The following is a 16,358-nucleotide window of genomic DNA, read 5'->3' on the forward strand; positions in this document are numbered from 1 at the left end:
CACCACACCAGGTGCTATTAGGAATATTATATTATGGATTCACTAGAGATGACTGACAAATTTCCATCAATATTTTTTCAGTAGAAACTTCAGTTTTGGACAATTGACTTTTTTGTGTTTGCTTTTCACAGCAAAAACAGGATTTCTTATCAAAAAACCAAAATCTATTCCATTTTCAGGATTTCAGTTTTGCAATGCATTTTATGGGGGGAAATGTCCAGCAAGCTTTAATAGCTATTTACATAATTTATACTTCTCATTCCTGCAGTATTTGTGTGTCATAAAATCATCTTTTAATACTGACATCCTTTCTGAAGTAACAACCTTATGGCTAAGGTGAAAGTTACAGGAAGCAGTGAAGAGAGAGATGAAGTACAGAGTGTTTTGCTTGAAATCATACACACTGGTCATGTCTGCACGAGACGCTGACTGTGCAGTTATTACGCAGTCATTTAGTACTTGTAAGAACGATGTAGATGCCAATGAATGTCTTTGTTGTGATGCTGCGGCACAGTAGCCTAATACTACTTTGCAGTAGCATCATATCATGCGACCCTGCTGCACAATAGTATTGGGCTACTGACAGTCAGCATCTGGTGTCGATGCAGCAACTTTGTAAAGTGTACGTAGAGTACAAAAGTGCCATCCAATATGGCTATACTGCTTCTGATACCCAAAGCTAGCTCAAGTATCTCTGCTCAGTATTGAATAGTGAGATGCAAACATATCCTCTGGGACTGATTATACACCTGTACCTGTTTGTTCAAAGTGATGGGGCTATATTCAACTAAAAAGTTCAGATCCTGTTGTTATAATAATACTACATGTAGAGACTCCATTGGTGGAGGAAAATTGTTGGGTGCTCAAGGCCACTGGAAAGTTTGTAGATGGATGGTACTGCCTGAAAAACTAGGCAGCAGGACCATTCAGATAATGAAAGTGGTAGAACTTAGTAAATCTTCATTGGGTCATCAAATGTTAGAGGTCCTGACAGGAAGCAAAGCTGCCCCTGTTCCTATGAGGGACATCAAATAGCAATACTGTGCCTTTATTCTCCTGGGGCTCATTCACTGAAGGAGTAAAAGCACCATAACTAATACAAAGAGTAACTATCCCCAAGAAGATGCTTAGAATGCCATACTGTAACAGGGGGCCTTCTTGGGCCTGTCTACCAATGGCCCTTCCTACCTGTTCTGGGCCAACCGCCCACCTTCTCGCCTGCCATGCATTGTTGTTAATTAATTAATGATCTTAATTAGGCAGGAGGCTGCCCATTTCTTGCCCTGATGCCAGGATAGGGGACACTATCTACAGCTCTGTTCCTCCCCTACACCACAGCTCATGCTTCGCAGATGGCATACACAGATGTTAGTCTCACTGGCCCCACACTGGGCCCCAGAATCCTCCAATCAGGACCTCTCCAAGATACCTCCATTCCGACAGCCTACCTGCCCTCATTCAGGGCTGCCTCGCTCCCTGAAACTATTTCCCCTCTCGGGCCCAGTCCCCCCGGGACCTTTGGCCACACAGCCCCTGGCCTCACCTCCAAAGCCAGTTGGAACCCCAGGCTCTCAGCTCTAGGCATCCCTTGCAGTGAGCCTGTGGCCCTTTTGACCAATCTGGTCCTGGCCCCAGCATTGACCAGTCAAGGGTATTATCAGTCAAGCCTCTGAGCCTCTAGCCCCACTCTCGCTCCTGAGTCCACCTTCTGGCCCTACTAGCAGGTGACCCACCCAGTTGTGGGAGCTGGGATTAAGGTACCCCGACCCACCTTTCACTGGGGTGGTAACTGGTCTGGCATTTCCTGAGGACTCCCATACCACTGAGAGCCCCACCAGGCCACCTACTCCTGGCAGGGTGCAGTTTTAGGTCATGCCCCAGACCAGGAGCCTCCTAGCCATCCCCTATAGCTCCTGCCCTTATCTCCAGGATGATACAAGCAGCCTTGCAGCCAGGCAATGTTGCTACCTAGCCTGCCAGCAGCAAAATGCTCTGCTTATATAGGCAGCCCTGAATCTAAAATGGCTGCCACAATCAGGCACCTGCTGGCTGCTTGGCTTAGGTCTTAAAGTGGCAGGCACAAACAGTGCCCTGCCACACATACCTGTTTAAATTTCCTAATAAATTGAGATCACATGTAAAGCAAAGCACTCACTTTCTATCAGAATGCCACATTTAAATAAATCATTGTATAAAGCAAATGGAAAGAGATACTATATGAATGTTTATGCTTCTATTTGTCTTGATTTAATAAAATACCTGTACTCATTCTGCAATTCTTCACCCCACATACCTTTTGCCTTCACCCTAATCCAACTTTTACTTTTACTAATTAACTAAAAATTCAGAATCTTGAAACATCTCCCAAAGTTATTTTTCAAGGAAAAATTAGAGCACAGCATCCCACTCCCCTTCAAAAGACCACAGGGTACAAGGGCAGAGAAGACATGATTTCTCTGTTGAGTTTCCCCTCATGGATGGCTAAACTTTGTTTCTAGGCCCCTACAATACAAGAAATATTCCACTTCTATTACTTGGCAACCTTATGTTTGAAGTTTTGGTATCTTGAATTCCACAAGTAGGCAAGCTCAATAATGAACATTGTGATGGGAAAAGTCCTACCAGTGGAACAATGAGAATTACAAATAAACGTTGTTGCATTTACTCTTAACGTAGAACCTTCAGGTTATTTTTTTTTCCTTGATAACTGCTTTACTATAATAAAGCAATGGCATTTCACTGTTTTATTCATAAAACTGTATCTATTTTGTAGAATCATACTCCTAGCAGCTTGCAGTATCTGGCTCCTATACAACAGGAATGCATCCTGTTTTGGGTAAAGGCTTCTTTAGTATATTTTGTCAATAGGCAGAGTCCACGTGTTTTCAGGGAATACCTCAATAGTGCTTAGTTTCTTGACTTACAACAGGGGAGAAGAAAGTGGTTTAACCACACTGGAGGTGTTTCCTATGTCCACATCCAACTTGAAGGTCCAATCCAGGTTATCATGTGCATGTGTTAGGCCCCTGCCACGTTACATATATTATGCATTTAACTGGTTAATCATGCAATAAATTTAAACTGGCCACATATGCAAAGTAATTATCACACAGTTAACTGGCTAATCATGAAATAAATTTAGGTCAGCGATACTTGCCAAGTAATTATCACACAGTAAAAAATGATTGTCTAGCTATAAAAAGAGCCAATCACTATGAAGTTAGTGCTTGAAAATGTGTAACAACCCTATAGCTGGTTTTACCTAGCTTTAATTTGAAAGTGTAGCAGGGTCATTAGAGGCCTGTGAGAAATTTTAGGCAGAAAAGTTAGATAGAAGAAATTGAGCCTATTAAATACTCTCTATGTGAATATTAAAGTCTCCAAGAGAACTGGAGTGTGAACCTCATAGTCATGCCAGATGGTTTCTTGCAGCACTTCTGGATAGAGTTTAGAATCTGGAGCACTTTTGTTGTCTGGAGAATTATTGATAAAAACAATGTACAGGGTTAGCTTTGTCTCTGAGTCTATAGTTAAAGTGAGAATACTCAAAGGATTCTGATTCAGTTGCTATAATAATATATGCAAGGCCCTTGAAAGCTGAAAAATACTGCAGTGTTTTGAGAGCTCTGAGCCTGGAAATGAACAGAATGGCTGTTCCACATCTTAGTCTGTTTTGCATTCTGGGTCTCAGCCCATAAAAAGGAAGAGATAAACTCACATCAAGACCTTCAGTATCAGCTAGATTTCTGCAATACAGCCCACATGCAGCAATTACTCTATAATGAAACTGTTCATAGTTAGGGCTATGGATCCCGAGCTAATCATCTTTGTTCATTTTGAGATTGTGGCAAGCAGCGTTGCAAACTGGGACTTAGGCAGACTGCCTGAGTAGTGGGGGCCAAAATCTGAAGAAAAACCTGAAAAGCAGAGCCAAGAGACAGCATGAGAAAGTGAGCTGAGACTCTAAGACAGAAACTGTAATCACACATTGTGTCAGGTGTCAGAAACCAGGCAGTCCAGGGCAATGGCAAGGGTGACAGGGCTAGGTCGGAGGCAAGCCTGGTGACAGAGTCCAGGGAACAAACAGAACAGGAGCCCAGGGGAAAGCAAGAACCATGGCGGGAGCTGAGGAACAGGCTGTGGCAGGTTCCCTGGCAGGTGCTGGGAACAAGAATGAGGCATTAACTAAGAGAAGGGCCAGAATGAAACCAGGGGAACAAGTCTTGACAGCAGTCAGAGACTATGTGTAATTCTAGACCTGCAAAGCATTGAACAGGCATCATTCTGTTTAAAGCCCTGTGCTTTTCTTGACACTGAGCTGCCTGTAGCCAATAAGTCAATCAGGCATAGCTGAACCAAATTAGGAATGTGAATTACAAATAAATCCGGAATCAGGCAGCCCCAAGCAAGTCTTAATCTTTGGGCAATCATTTAGCCCTGAGAAGTAGCCACTTAGTGACTGTATCAGTTTGTTGTGATTGCCTAATGGATCTTTCTTCCATGCATTGGCTGGCATTTCCTGATTAATTCTTCTAGGTAAGATTTGTGTTAGGGAGAGATACAGGAAAGAGGTCACTGTAACCCCTGTGTGTGCCAGTTACCTACAGAATATCCAAACTGCTCAGTTCTCCTAGGGACTAAGTTATGGTGGGAGTGTCTACACATTGCCATATGGTGACATTGCTACAGCACCATGCTTAATACTTCCTTTTGGAAGTATTAAAGCATGGTGTAGTAAGGGCAATAGCTATGCTGTGCATGCAGCTCATGGGTAGATTTTGCCACTCCATAGCTGGAGTGGCATACTATACCCAGGGATTGCACTGCTATGATGACGTAGCTGGCAATCACGGGTAGACACACATGATCACTACATTGCTGCAACGTGCCGTACAATGACGTACTACATCGCTATGTCGCCATAGGGCAGCGTGTAGATGCATCCATTGTGTTGCTAGTATCTGGGGGCTGAGTAAATGTGCTCTGTACCTTGGGACTTGTGCTGTAGAAAAATACAAAGCTAAGAAAATTAAGCTCCCGCGTAACAGAAATGGGAAATCCAAGGGGGAGACACATGTTTTCTTCAAGTTGCTTTCTTTTGTTACATCTCTTCTGACAGACACCTTAAAGCCTTTAAGTCAGAAGAGATGTTACAACAGTTCTACTACAGTGTTGATATGCAGTATTTGGAAGAAGTTCTGAGGGGAAGGAGAACAATGTTCCTCTGTCTAGTAGATGTTTCACACAGGTGGAGAGGATTTTTTCTAAAAGTAAGAGGACTGGTATTGCTGGATAAAAGGAAACTACTGCCCTGTAAGCTCCCTTTCAGGCTGCAGCAATTGTTTCCTGGCTCCCTTGTAGTAAGAGGATGTTGTAAATTAGAACTCTTGGGAAGAGCTATCCTGGGGTATATCAAATTGGTATTTGACAAGAGGCAACAAAAATCTTCCAATGCACAAAATTCTGTCTGCATAGAAGAAAGGGGCAAAGCTATTAATCAAAACTTAATCACACTTTTCTGAGCAATGTATGGAAAAAGTCCATAAAACCTGGCTATAAGGAATGAAAAGCTTTATAAATGTAAGATCCTGACTCAAGTACAAATGCAAACCAGAGACTTACAAATACAAAACTTTTCCATTTAAAAACAAAGTAGATATTACACTCATGCACGGCAGTGCGTGCACACCCCAGAACTACTGGAGGACCCTAGAGAGTGCCTAAAGAGTTTTCCTTAATTTATCTTCTTGCCTATATCCCTGCATTGTATTAGGGTTTTGTAATTCCTTCAGTTCCAGCAATGGAAGCCTAGGACTTGGCCTGCCAGTGAAGATATTTGAAAATGTATTATTAAGTTCACTATAGAAAGGGAGTGGTTCTTTGAATTATTTCAAAGGCTACTCTTAGCTCATTTGCCAATTTGATACTTTATCCATTCTTAAGTTTTTTATTACAGAATTTCTGCAGTATACTTTAATAGGTGTTCATTTTAAGCATATTCATCTTTAATAAGTATTTAGCGTAAACTAATTTACTTTATCCTTCAGTTCAAGAGGAGATAATTTAGGAGTTGTGATGGTTATTGGAAAGTCTTGTAAGAAACCTCAGTATAAGTTAAGTCATTAAATGTCCTGCAGTTGGACCTTCAAATATTTAGCTATGCAAAAGTACCATTTAATACAGGAGTACAGACAGTATACTTTGTTTAATTATGTTCTCTAAACAATAAGAGGGAAAATAAAATTTAGCTACAGGGAAATAATCTGTTACCACCTCACTGTAAATAGCAGGCATACTTGACTCTCATCCATTTCATGCCTACTTCAGATTTCCTTATATGCTTTGAATCCAACACATTTGACCATTGTGGCCAAACTGTGTTTGGTTCAGCACACTTGAACAAGTTATGGGCAGGGTGCAATGAGTAAAGTCCTAGTCCTAGCCTTTGCCATGGGAGAAAACAAAGGCTGAGCAAGTTTAGTGTCAACATCAGCAAAGGGAGCAATGAAGAACAGAGCATCACACTTTGTCCTCTTATGTTCCACAGAGCTGGCCACACAAGGGGAGTCATGCTGATCCATGTGAATGACCTACCACTGTGACCCAAACATCCCCAGAGTGCCTAGAGGAATTTTGCTTGCCTCAAGGAGCCGCTGCTGTATACTTCTAAACGTAGATATATGATCTAGGCATAATGTAACCCTGGGTGTTTTGTTTTTAGGTTAAGAATGTAAGAAATGCGACGCTAGGTCAGACTACAAGTTCATGAAAACCAGAATTTTCTCTCTCATAGTAGCTGAGAGTAGATGCTGAGGGAATAAGTGCATGCCCTATGCAGACTAAACCGTCATCTGGCCCTCTGCCCTACAGCTCTCAGCACTTAGAGGAAAACTTAATTTCGAAGTTTCTCCCCTATCATGTTAATTCCACTGATGGACCCATCCTCCACAAATTTATGCAGACCCCTTTTGACTTTGGTTAACTGGCTGTGTCCTGCTGTGTCCATAAAGTTTCTATAAGTACTGTAGTTTCTAATCCCTTCTATGACAATGAGTCAGTGTCATCCATTGGGTAGGACAGATGGATTCTACCCTACTCTGCTACAGATATTGTGTGCTCTTGGACAAACTGCATGCTTAAAGTTAGTAGTATACACAATGGATAACAGCAGCGGAGGAGTGCTAGAAGATATAATTAAGATCTGAAAAGCCTGAAATATTTTACATCTATGGTGTTATTACATGGTCAAAAATGTGGCATAGTAGATTGGGTAAATGGAGAGCACAGATGTTACTCATTTATTATATGCAGAACTTCAATAGCAATACAAATAGTTTTCAAATAAGAACAGCAAATCACATAGAAAGAACAGCAAACAAAGAACAAACAATAGGTTTAGATACAGTATATAAACACTCTGGTGTGCTTTAACTCATTATCAGAAGATAACACTATGAGATGTGGGTTCATTTAAAACAGCACTCTGGCTAACACTAGGCTGCATGACACATCACATGGTATACTACGCTTGACAAGGAGAAGACATGTGGCCCCACTACAGATAAACTGGCTCTGAACTGAATACAGAACCCTGATGCAAACAAGATGTAAGGCCATGTTCTGAGTAGAAAACATCTCCAACTGCTGCCTTGAGAATTACTGTTGCGTGCACTAGTTCAAACCTACAATCATGACAGTAATATAGTGTCAACAAAGGAAGATATTAAGATTAGTCAACCTAGTCAAACTGTATTTATTAAACTTCCACATCTTAAACTATACATCTGATACATATGGGAAAGAAATGTCCTCTGTCACAAACCCCACAATATTTTGAAGTATTCATTGGAAGTCATGCATGTTTTCTGAAGTTTTACTGACATGATACTGTTGGCAAATACATGGCACAATCTAACAAATTCTGACCCTTTAACTAATCCTGTAGCCAATGGAAAAAGAAGCAGGAAGTTACATTTACATTTCAAAGTAAAACCTGCAAGGGGCAAGAAATTGGAATATGTGAGAGGGGGAAGAGACAGATGTGGACTATGTGAAAGCCATGTCATCCAAGAGGAAAAGGGGGAGTGCAAATCACACATAAAAGCCCAGACAAAGATTAAACCTGTGGGACCACCCTCACCAGCTAAAAAGATCTACAGATTTCCCAAAAAAATCTCTGAATGACTGGCTGAAGACTCTGTCCTCAGGACTACATCAGACTTTCTGTTATGACTTGATTTACATTAAGTTGCATGTTGTTGCTTTGTGTGATTTTGTCTTATTTTGTTGTCTTAGTTTAGGAGAAGTTTTTCTGTTGTTCCTTTGTCTTATGCTTGAAATTGCAAATTGCTCTGCTCAATAAATGCTGTCTTTAGAGAATGAACTATTCTTGTCCAAGCCATGTTTATGACTTCAGTGACACCACTGAATTCACCACCTGAATTCTAATATTAAAGTCCTGTAACAGATTTGGACTTAAGGCAAACTTCCTTATTTTTCACATTGACTGCTGCATACCCTGTAAAGGGATTTCCCTTTTTATAATAGCTGGATTCACTGACAAACCATATTCACCCTGGTTCCTCTTTTACTTTTCCGAACACTCTCCTCCTTCAAGCTACTCTCCCCCCTCCAACCATGATTTTGGTAGGGGGCATTCATGGGTTTCCCTTTCAAAAAGGAGGCCACATGGAACATCTTTCTCTTCATATCCCTTGATAAAATATCTTGAAAACCCTTTCGGTCAACAGAAGACTTTAAAATCATAATGTCTGCAGGAGCAGGCAATTTGGTGATAAGATGTAGTCTCTGCTGGTCAGGACTTTTTTATCCTTTTGTTTAAGATAACTCTTAAGAAACAATTAAACTACAATCTTATTTACTCTTAGTAAAGACATTCCCCGCCTTTTCTACCAATGCATCCCCTTCTAGCAGCAGTAGGTGATGGTGTGGGGGAGAGGGTTAAAGAGAAAACTTCAGCTCCAATTAGACAGCCACTTCATTTCTGTGGATAACAACACCTTCCAATTCACAAACACGTTAGCATAATCAATCAAAGCTCCCAACTCTTTCAGGGTCTATGACCCAAAAAGCTCCCTAACAGCCAGCTAACAACACTTTTTTCCAAACTTATCTGAATGAGTAGTATTTAGTAAAATGTTTAATTCCTGGGTAATGGGCACTTGGGACAGTGTATTGTAAAACCCCTTTAGAGTCAAAAAGCCTGTGGTCGTCCTCCCGTTTCCATTTTCTCTTGGTTCTGTATGTATTATGGAACTGGATTCCTGTGTATTAATTAACATTTTGTACCAGCAACCCTCAATGGTGATACATCTCTGGGGGTGCTCCAAGCATCCAAACTGAATTTAACCAGAATATTTGATTTGAGGGACAGGCATCCCTATACAGTGACACTTCACATTTTTTCCATTTAGGTGGGGCAGAAGGAACTGCAGCTTCTGTTTCTTTCAATTTTATTTTGGGGTTTTATTTTTATTGTTTTATATTTGCTTAGCCACACAGCTAATTGCTAGTATTGTACTCTTTCTGATACTTTTTTATATTAATTTCTCATAGGAGGGACCTACCCAATCACCTGGTTTGCTATTTTTCTCCTTGTTTATGCCTTTATTTCATGACTCATGAGTGTTCCCCCCACCCCCTTTATTTTCAAAGGATACACCAACTTTTTTCACCCCTTGCTGTCCTGATTAATTTAGATTTCCGTTTTCAAATTGCTTCACTTGATCAAGGTACTACTTTTTTTTTTTCCCATTAAACACGTCCATATTTTATTCTTTCACTCATTCCCAGCAAAAGGGTTCTTTTTCATCGCCTTTCTTTATTCTTCCCCTCCTGGTTACATTTTAGAGCCTGCTGCCCAATTTCACAGCCATCTCTAGCATCCTCATAACACCCAGCAGTGGGAGTTCCAACACTCTTCCTTCTAAGCACATTCTTTCAGCCTGTCTACAAGTTTCATCTTTCAAAATCTGACTTTCTCCTGAGCTAACTCCCCTGTTAATCCTTAGGCTACTATAAACAATAATTTTTTAAGCATCCTCCACTTCCTGCTTTTTTCATCTCAACATGGCTTCCTTGCTGAAGCCACCCAAGAGGACCACTGTGTGCACAACAATATGGAGGTGTCCAGTCCACAGAATGCATTTTTATCCCAAAAAACCCATAGTAGTTGTGCCCACCACTCCCTTTTATACCTCCAACAGTTCTTTCCTACCATTAAGCTAGTCTGAGTGGTTTTGCAGCCCTCAAGCGAGTAACCCTGCAGAAAAGGTTTTGCAACTCTTAAGTGCTGTGCACAATAACCATTCTCAGCCCAAGCAGCTTCAGTTGGACTTGCCCACCTAGGGATGCCAAATCTGTTACTGTACTTCAGTATTAGAATTCAGGTGGTGGCACTGAAGTCATATAAAAATGGCTTGGATATTCTGTTTTCTGAAGAAAGGATTTCTTGAGCACAGCAATTTGCAATTTCAAGAATAAGACAAAGAAACAACAGAAAAACTGTGCCTAAGCTAAGATGCAACAAAATAAGACAAAGCAACAACATACAACTTAACCTAAGCCAAGATACAACTGAAACTTTGCATAAGTCTTATGTAGTCCTGAGGATAGAGTCTTTAGCCAGTCATTCAGAAGTTTTTTTCTGGGGAATCTGCAGGTCTTCTTAGCTGGAATGGGCAATCCCACAGGTTTAATCTTTGCCTGGGCTTTTATGGATGATTTGCACTCCCCCTCTCCTCAGGATGGCATGCCTTTCACATATTCCACGTCTCTTGCTCTTCTTGTGTATTCCACCATTTTAAAAGAAGGGATCCATAAGAATAACACCTGTTTATTCAAAGAAGGACATTTCTCACAGTGGGGAAATTTAGTGAGAGGCAGTATCTTTTGGATATGCCCAAAAGAATGCAAATATTCTCCTGGTCCTAATTAGAACAGGAGACACTTCTAGTCTGGTAAATGCACACACTTTGGGGGAACGAAGCTATATGCATAGTAGAGGCTCCCCAAGAATACAGTGAATGACATAAATAAATGGCCACATATATACTTAAGGCATGCCAGGAGAGCACGTTTCGGCCCTAAATTTATTTCCAGGTATAGCAACTTACTTTAGGGTCTCAGCCAGGGTGAATGAAGTAGGCTGACAAAAGAATTTGCAGGAAGCACTGATAAAGTTCAAAGGTAGAAGCTGCTTTCTAACCTGTTGAGCTGAATGGAACCTGCCTTCTTAGTCTTAAAATACAGGGCAAAATCAGATTATTGTTCTGATATTTCCTTTTGTTTGTTCTTATATCTCTGTAGATTATTGTTCTGATATTTCCTTTTGTTTATTCTTATATATTTGTCTATATCTCTTAGCGATTTCTTATATATGACAAAAATATGTATTGTATAAACAAGAGCATCTTTTATTGTCTGCTATAACTGTGATTTCAGAGCATTTGACCATATAGGCAGGCCTCTTCCAAGGAAGTTGGGGGGGGGGGGGAGATTTTCAAGGCATAACCAGACAAGAGTATGATTCTTCTAGCTGGCAAAACCCCCTCTGCTAAGGGCTGGCAAGATCTAGATGAGGAGTGGGCAATTATTTTGGGTGGAGGGCCAAGCTGTGAAGAGCCGCATGGGTAGCCCCGCCCCTTGACAGGCACCCTGCCCCTGGTCACCATCTTGGGACCAGAAGTCCTGCCCTTAACTTCTGACCTTTGCCACCAGAAGTCCCTCCCCTTGCCCCTGGAAGTACTCCTTTGGGGAAGAGGGTTTGCCATCTTAGGGGAAAAAAAACAAATTATATACTAAAAATCAAACACCCATAACAATATATTTGAATTTAATTTTAAAAATATATTTTTGTCCTGATGTGTGTTTGTGCTGTATATGTAGAAGTAATAGCATAATAGCTCAAAATGCAGTCTTACTCATATACTGTGTGGGGTATGCAGGAGTGTGAGGAGGCATGGGTGGGTGGGTGTGGGGTTTGTGGGGAGCTGTGGGTGGATGGGTATGGGGTTTCGTGAGGATGTGTGAAAGCGTGTGTGTGGGTATGGTATTGTGGGTATGGATGTGGGTATGGGAGCCACAGAGTGCAGACCAGCCAGCAGGCGGGCAGCAAAATGGGGGCAGGGGCAGAGGACAGTGGAAGTGAGCAGTGTGTGGGGCCAGTGCCGGTGTCCTGGGGCCAGCGCCAGTGGGGCCCACAGTGGGGCAGTAGGAGCGTGGGACGTGGGCTGGCAAGGGTCTATGGCAGGGGTTCCCAACCTTTTTATAATACGGACCTGCAAACTGTCTAATTTACATCTTTAAATTTAATTTACATGTTTCAATTTAATTTTTACAGGAGGGTGGAGTTGCGAGGATCGGATCAGGTTGGGGCACCGGGGGACCCTGCAGGGGAGGGGGCTGCACAGGCAGTGGCTTGAGGGACCCAACTGGGGTTGCCCAGGAAGAAGGGGCTCTGCTGCCTTGCCTAGCAGCAAGCAGCAGAGCCACTTCCCCGTCCTCCACCCCAGGCATTTCCCTGCTGCGGGCAGGGTCAGGGGGTCCTGCACGGCCCAAAGCGGGCCTGGTGTGCGGACAACACCTTTCCGGGTGCAGCCGTGCTGGCAGGAGTGGGATGGGGTGCACAGAGCCAGCTGCCTCCTTCCTGGGGCTCCCCTCCCACTGCTGCAGTCGGGAACCCCTGGTCTATAGAGCTGAGCTAGGCTGTGCCAGCACAGAGAGAGGGGAGCTATCCCAGCTCCATAGACCCCTGCTTGCCAGGACCCCATGCTCCTGCCACCCAACTCTGGGCCCTGAGCTCCCATCTAGCTGCTGCTGGCTTCTGTGCACCCGCTCACTCCCAGTCCTGCCTGCCGCAGCCCTGCGGTACAGGCCAGGACAAGTGCAAGCGGCCCCAACCCCACGCTCACTCATCCAGGCTGAGCAGTGGTGACGGGGAACAAACTGGTGCTCAGCGCAGGGCAAAAGCACCTCCTCACCCCCATCCCCATGGCTGGCACTTCCTGCTGCAGCCACCCGGACCCCACGTGGGGCTATCCTGCCTCTCCACCGCTTCACTGGAGTGGAGAGCAGGCACAGACAGCCCAGCATGGGCCCCAGGTGACTGCAGCAGGAATCACTGGCCACGGGGGGGGCAGGGGGCTCCATGCTCTGGACCCCACCGGTGCTGGCCCTGGGACACCAGCATGGGCCCTGCATGCCCACTCATTTCCACTCCCCCCAACCTCCACTGATGCTTTCCCAACTTTCCTGCCCACCCTCCCACCCCTTCTTACCTGAATTTCCTGCTCCAGTGCAGGGAGGCAAGAAGCCCTGGGCTTCTGGCAGTAGGGCAGGACTAGGTGGGCCTTGTTATTGCAAGAGTCTGCCGTGCTTCCCCTGGGTCCTACTGCCCCTGGCTCCTGTCATCTTTGACAGGCAGTCAGGGGCAGATAAATATTAATTTTCTAAATTTCTTAGGAGCCCCATGGGCTGGATAGAATGGCCTGGCAGACCAGATCCAGCCCACGGGCCATATTTTGCCCACCCCTGCCCCAAACCCTCATTCCCACCCCCAACAGGATCCCTGGAAACCCTACTTCCTGCCCCCACCCTCTGAATCACCCAAAACAGAGAACATCTTGCCAAAGAACAGAAATGAAAGGCATTTATTGAGAGTGAAAATGTCAATGCTCAGTTCATAGATTTCAGAGACATTAGGGCTGGAAGGGACCTCAGAAGATCATCGAGTTCAGCCCCCCGCCCAAAGGGCAAGAAGTCAGCTGGGGTCATAGGATCCCAGCAAGATAAGTATCCAATTTACTCTTGAAGGTGTTCAATGTAGGTGCTTGAACCACCTCCGATGGCAGGCTATTCCAGACCTTGGGGGCTCGGACAGTAAAGAAATTCTTCCTTATGTCCAGCCTGAAACAGTCTTGCTGGAGTTTATAACCATTCGACCTCGTTATCCTTTGGGGCGCTCTGGTGAACAAATGTTCCCCCAGATACTGGTGGTCACCCCTGATAAACTTGTAGGTGGCCATCAGATCACCCCTGAGCCTGTGCTTTTCCAGGCTAAAGAGCCCCATAGCTCTCAGTCTGTCATCTTAAGGTCTGTTTTCCTGACCTCTGATCATGTGCATAGCTCTTCTCTGGGCTCTCTCAAGCTTCTCCACATCCTTTTTGAATTGTGGGGCCCAAAACTGGATGCAGTACTCCAGCTGCGGCCTTACCAAGGACACGTACAAGGGGAGAATGACGTCCTGGGATTTGCTTGAGAAGCATCTATGGATGCAAGCCAGCGTTTTGGTTGCTTTACTAGCTGCAGCATCGCATTGAAGGCTCATGTTCATCTTGTGGTCAGTGATGACCCCCAAGTCTCTTTCTTCCATAGTGCTAGCCAGCGTAGCACTGCTAAGCCTATAGACATGCTGCAGGTTTTTCCTCCCAAGTTGGAGAATCTTGCATTTTTCAGTGTTAAACACTATCAGGTTCTCGTCCACCCATTTGCTAAACCTGTTGGTCCTCCAGCCCCTCCCATAAAGCAGCATGCTCCTGCAAGAAGTGGTTGGCCAGGGCCTCCCCGGTAAGAGCAGCCTCATAGTAAGCTTGCCCACAAACCTTGAGCAGGAACACCCCCTTCACTGGGACCACCACATGCACTTGGTTCAGGAGGCTGCCTGGAAGCATCAACACCCATCACCCTAGTGTGGGGAAAGGCTTTCTACTTTAACTCACACATATTATGCACGATGCAAGCTGCAGCCATGAAGGTGGGAACATTTTTCAGGTAGATCTCAAGGCAGACCCCCAGGGACGTCCAGCTTGCTTTCAGTTTCTCGAAGGAACATGTGACCACCATCTGGCAGCTGCTCAGTTGGTAGTTAAAGTTCTCCTTCCTGAGGTCCAGTTGGCTGATGTATGGTTTCATAAGCCATGGAAGGAGTGGGTAGGCTGGATCCTGAATGACTAGAGGGGAAGTGGACAAGCCAACCAACTCCATGATGGGAGTGCTAGGGATGAATTCTCCCCACTCCTTCATCTCTGGGAACCCAGAGTTCCTAAACACATGGGCATTATGGACCTGTCATGACCATCCAATATTTATATGGATGAACCAGGCCCTGGTGTTCCATGACAGTCTGAAGGATGATGGAGAAGTCCTTTCTGTTGATGTAATCTGAGGCATGGTGAAGGGGGCACAGGGTGGGGACGTGGGTCCCATCAGTGGCCTCCACACAGTTCAGAAACCCCAGCTGCTCAAAGCCAGCAATCACCTATTCTGAATCCCCAACTGAGGCCACAGCTGCTGCAAAATTCTCTTGCACGCTTCATGCATGACAAGCATTGCCATTGTCTGCCTCATGCCAAACTGGTTGACCACACACCAGAGGCTTTCAGGTTTTGCCAGCTCCCAGATTACCATTGTGACCTGTCTCTTCATGGACATGGGGTGCCAAAGACTGAAGTCCTAGTGCTGGAGCAGGGGGATGAGCTTGAAGCAAAGGTCCATGAACATGCCATGGAGGATTCTGAAATTCTGTCTCCGTTGCTCACCATGCCAGGTCCCAAGCATGAGCTGCTCTCACCAGTTTAAGCTCACAGGTAGAGACCAGCAGCTCAGTGGGATCTGAAACTAGGAACACATAGCTGTGGAGCACCCTGGAGACTATAGTCACTTTTCCTTTCCCACACCCCCAGCCAGCAGAAGCCCCTTTTCCCTACCAGTGCTGAGCTTTTCCAGGTGGGTGGTAACTGCTTGGACCCCACCTTGAGTCCCACAAGCCCCTAGACAAGGCTGAGCTCAGGCAAAGCCCTGTTCTGTGAGCCAGAAGGCAGCTTCATTCATTTCAATGAACCACAGTTACTGGCAGTTAACTGAAATTTTCCCACTGCCACTCCAGGTGGTGTGGAGGATGGCCAGCCAGGTTGCAAGGTATGGACTGGTACAGTACAGGGAGCTGGGTGTGTTGTGGGGCAAAAAACAAGGCTGGGGGCTGCTCAGAGGAGCAGCTTGGGGACTGCAGCCACACCTTTTCTATTCCCCCTGGCCCCCAGCTGGATGGGCCTTTCCTGGCCTGTCCAAGTGAATCCATCCTGATCTGTGCCACTGGGGAGCAGGGGGAGAGCAGTATCCATCCCTAGAGAGCCCTCAGACCCAGGCAGCCTTGGCAATGCCCCATGCTTTGAGCCAGCAGGCAGCCCCATCATTTCTAATGAACTGCAGCTAGACAGTTAATTGAAATGTTCCCATGGATGCTCCAGGTGGTGGGGAGGCTAACCAACCAGGTTGCAAGGGATGGACCTATCTGGGAATGGGGGCTGCAGGGGGGTGGGGAAATGCAGTGGGGGTGGGG

At 44.8% G+C, this 16,358-nt stretch overlaps 1 protein-coding gene across 3 annotated transcripts in view; it reads right to left on the minus strand.

Annotated features, from left to right (window-relative positions):
- SLC26A7 (solute carrier family 26 member 7) overlaps positions 1 to 16,358 on the minus strand; it is a 146,909-nt gene that overhangs the window by 105,567 nt on the left and 24,984 nt on the right. The gene's annotated exons all lie outside the window — the stretch shown is intronic.

Source organism: Alligator mississippiensis, chromosome 3 (genome assembly GCF_030867095.1).
Source record: "Alligator mississippiensis isolate rAllMis1 chromosome 3, rAllMis1, whole genome shotgun sequence".
NCBI classification, from domain to species: Eukaryota; Metazoa; Chordata; order Crocodylia; family Alligatoridae; genus Alligator; species Alligator mississippiensis.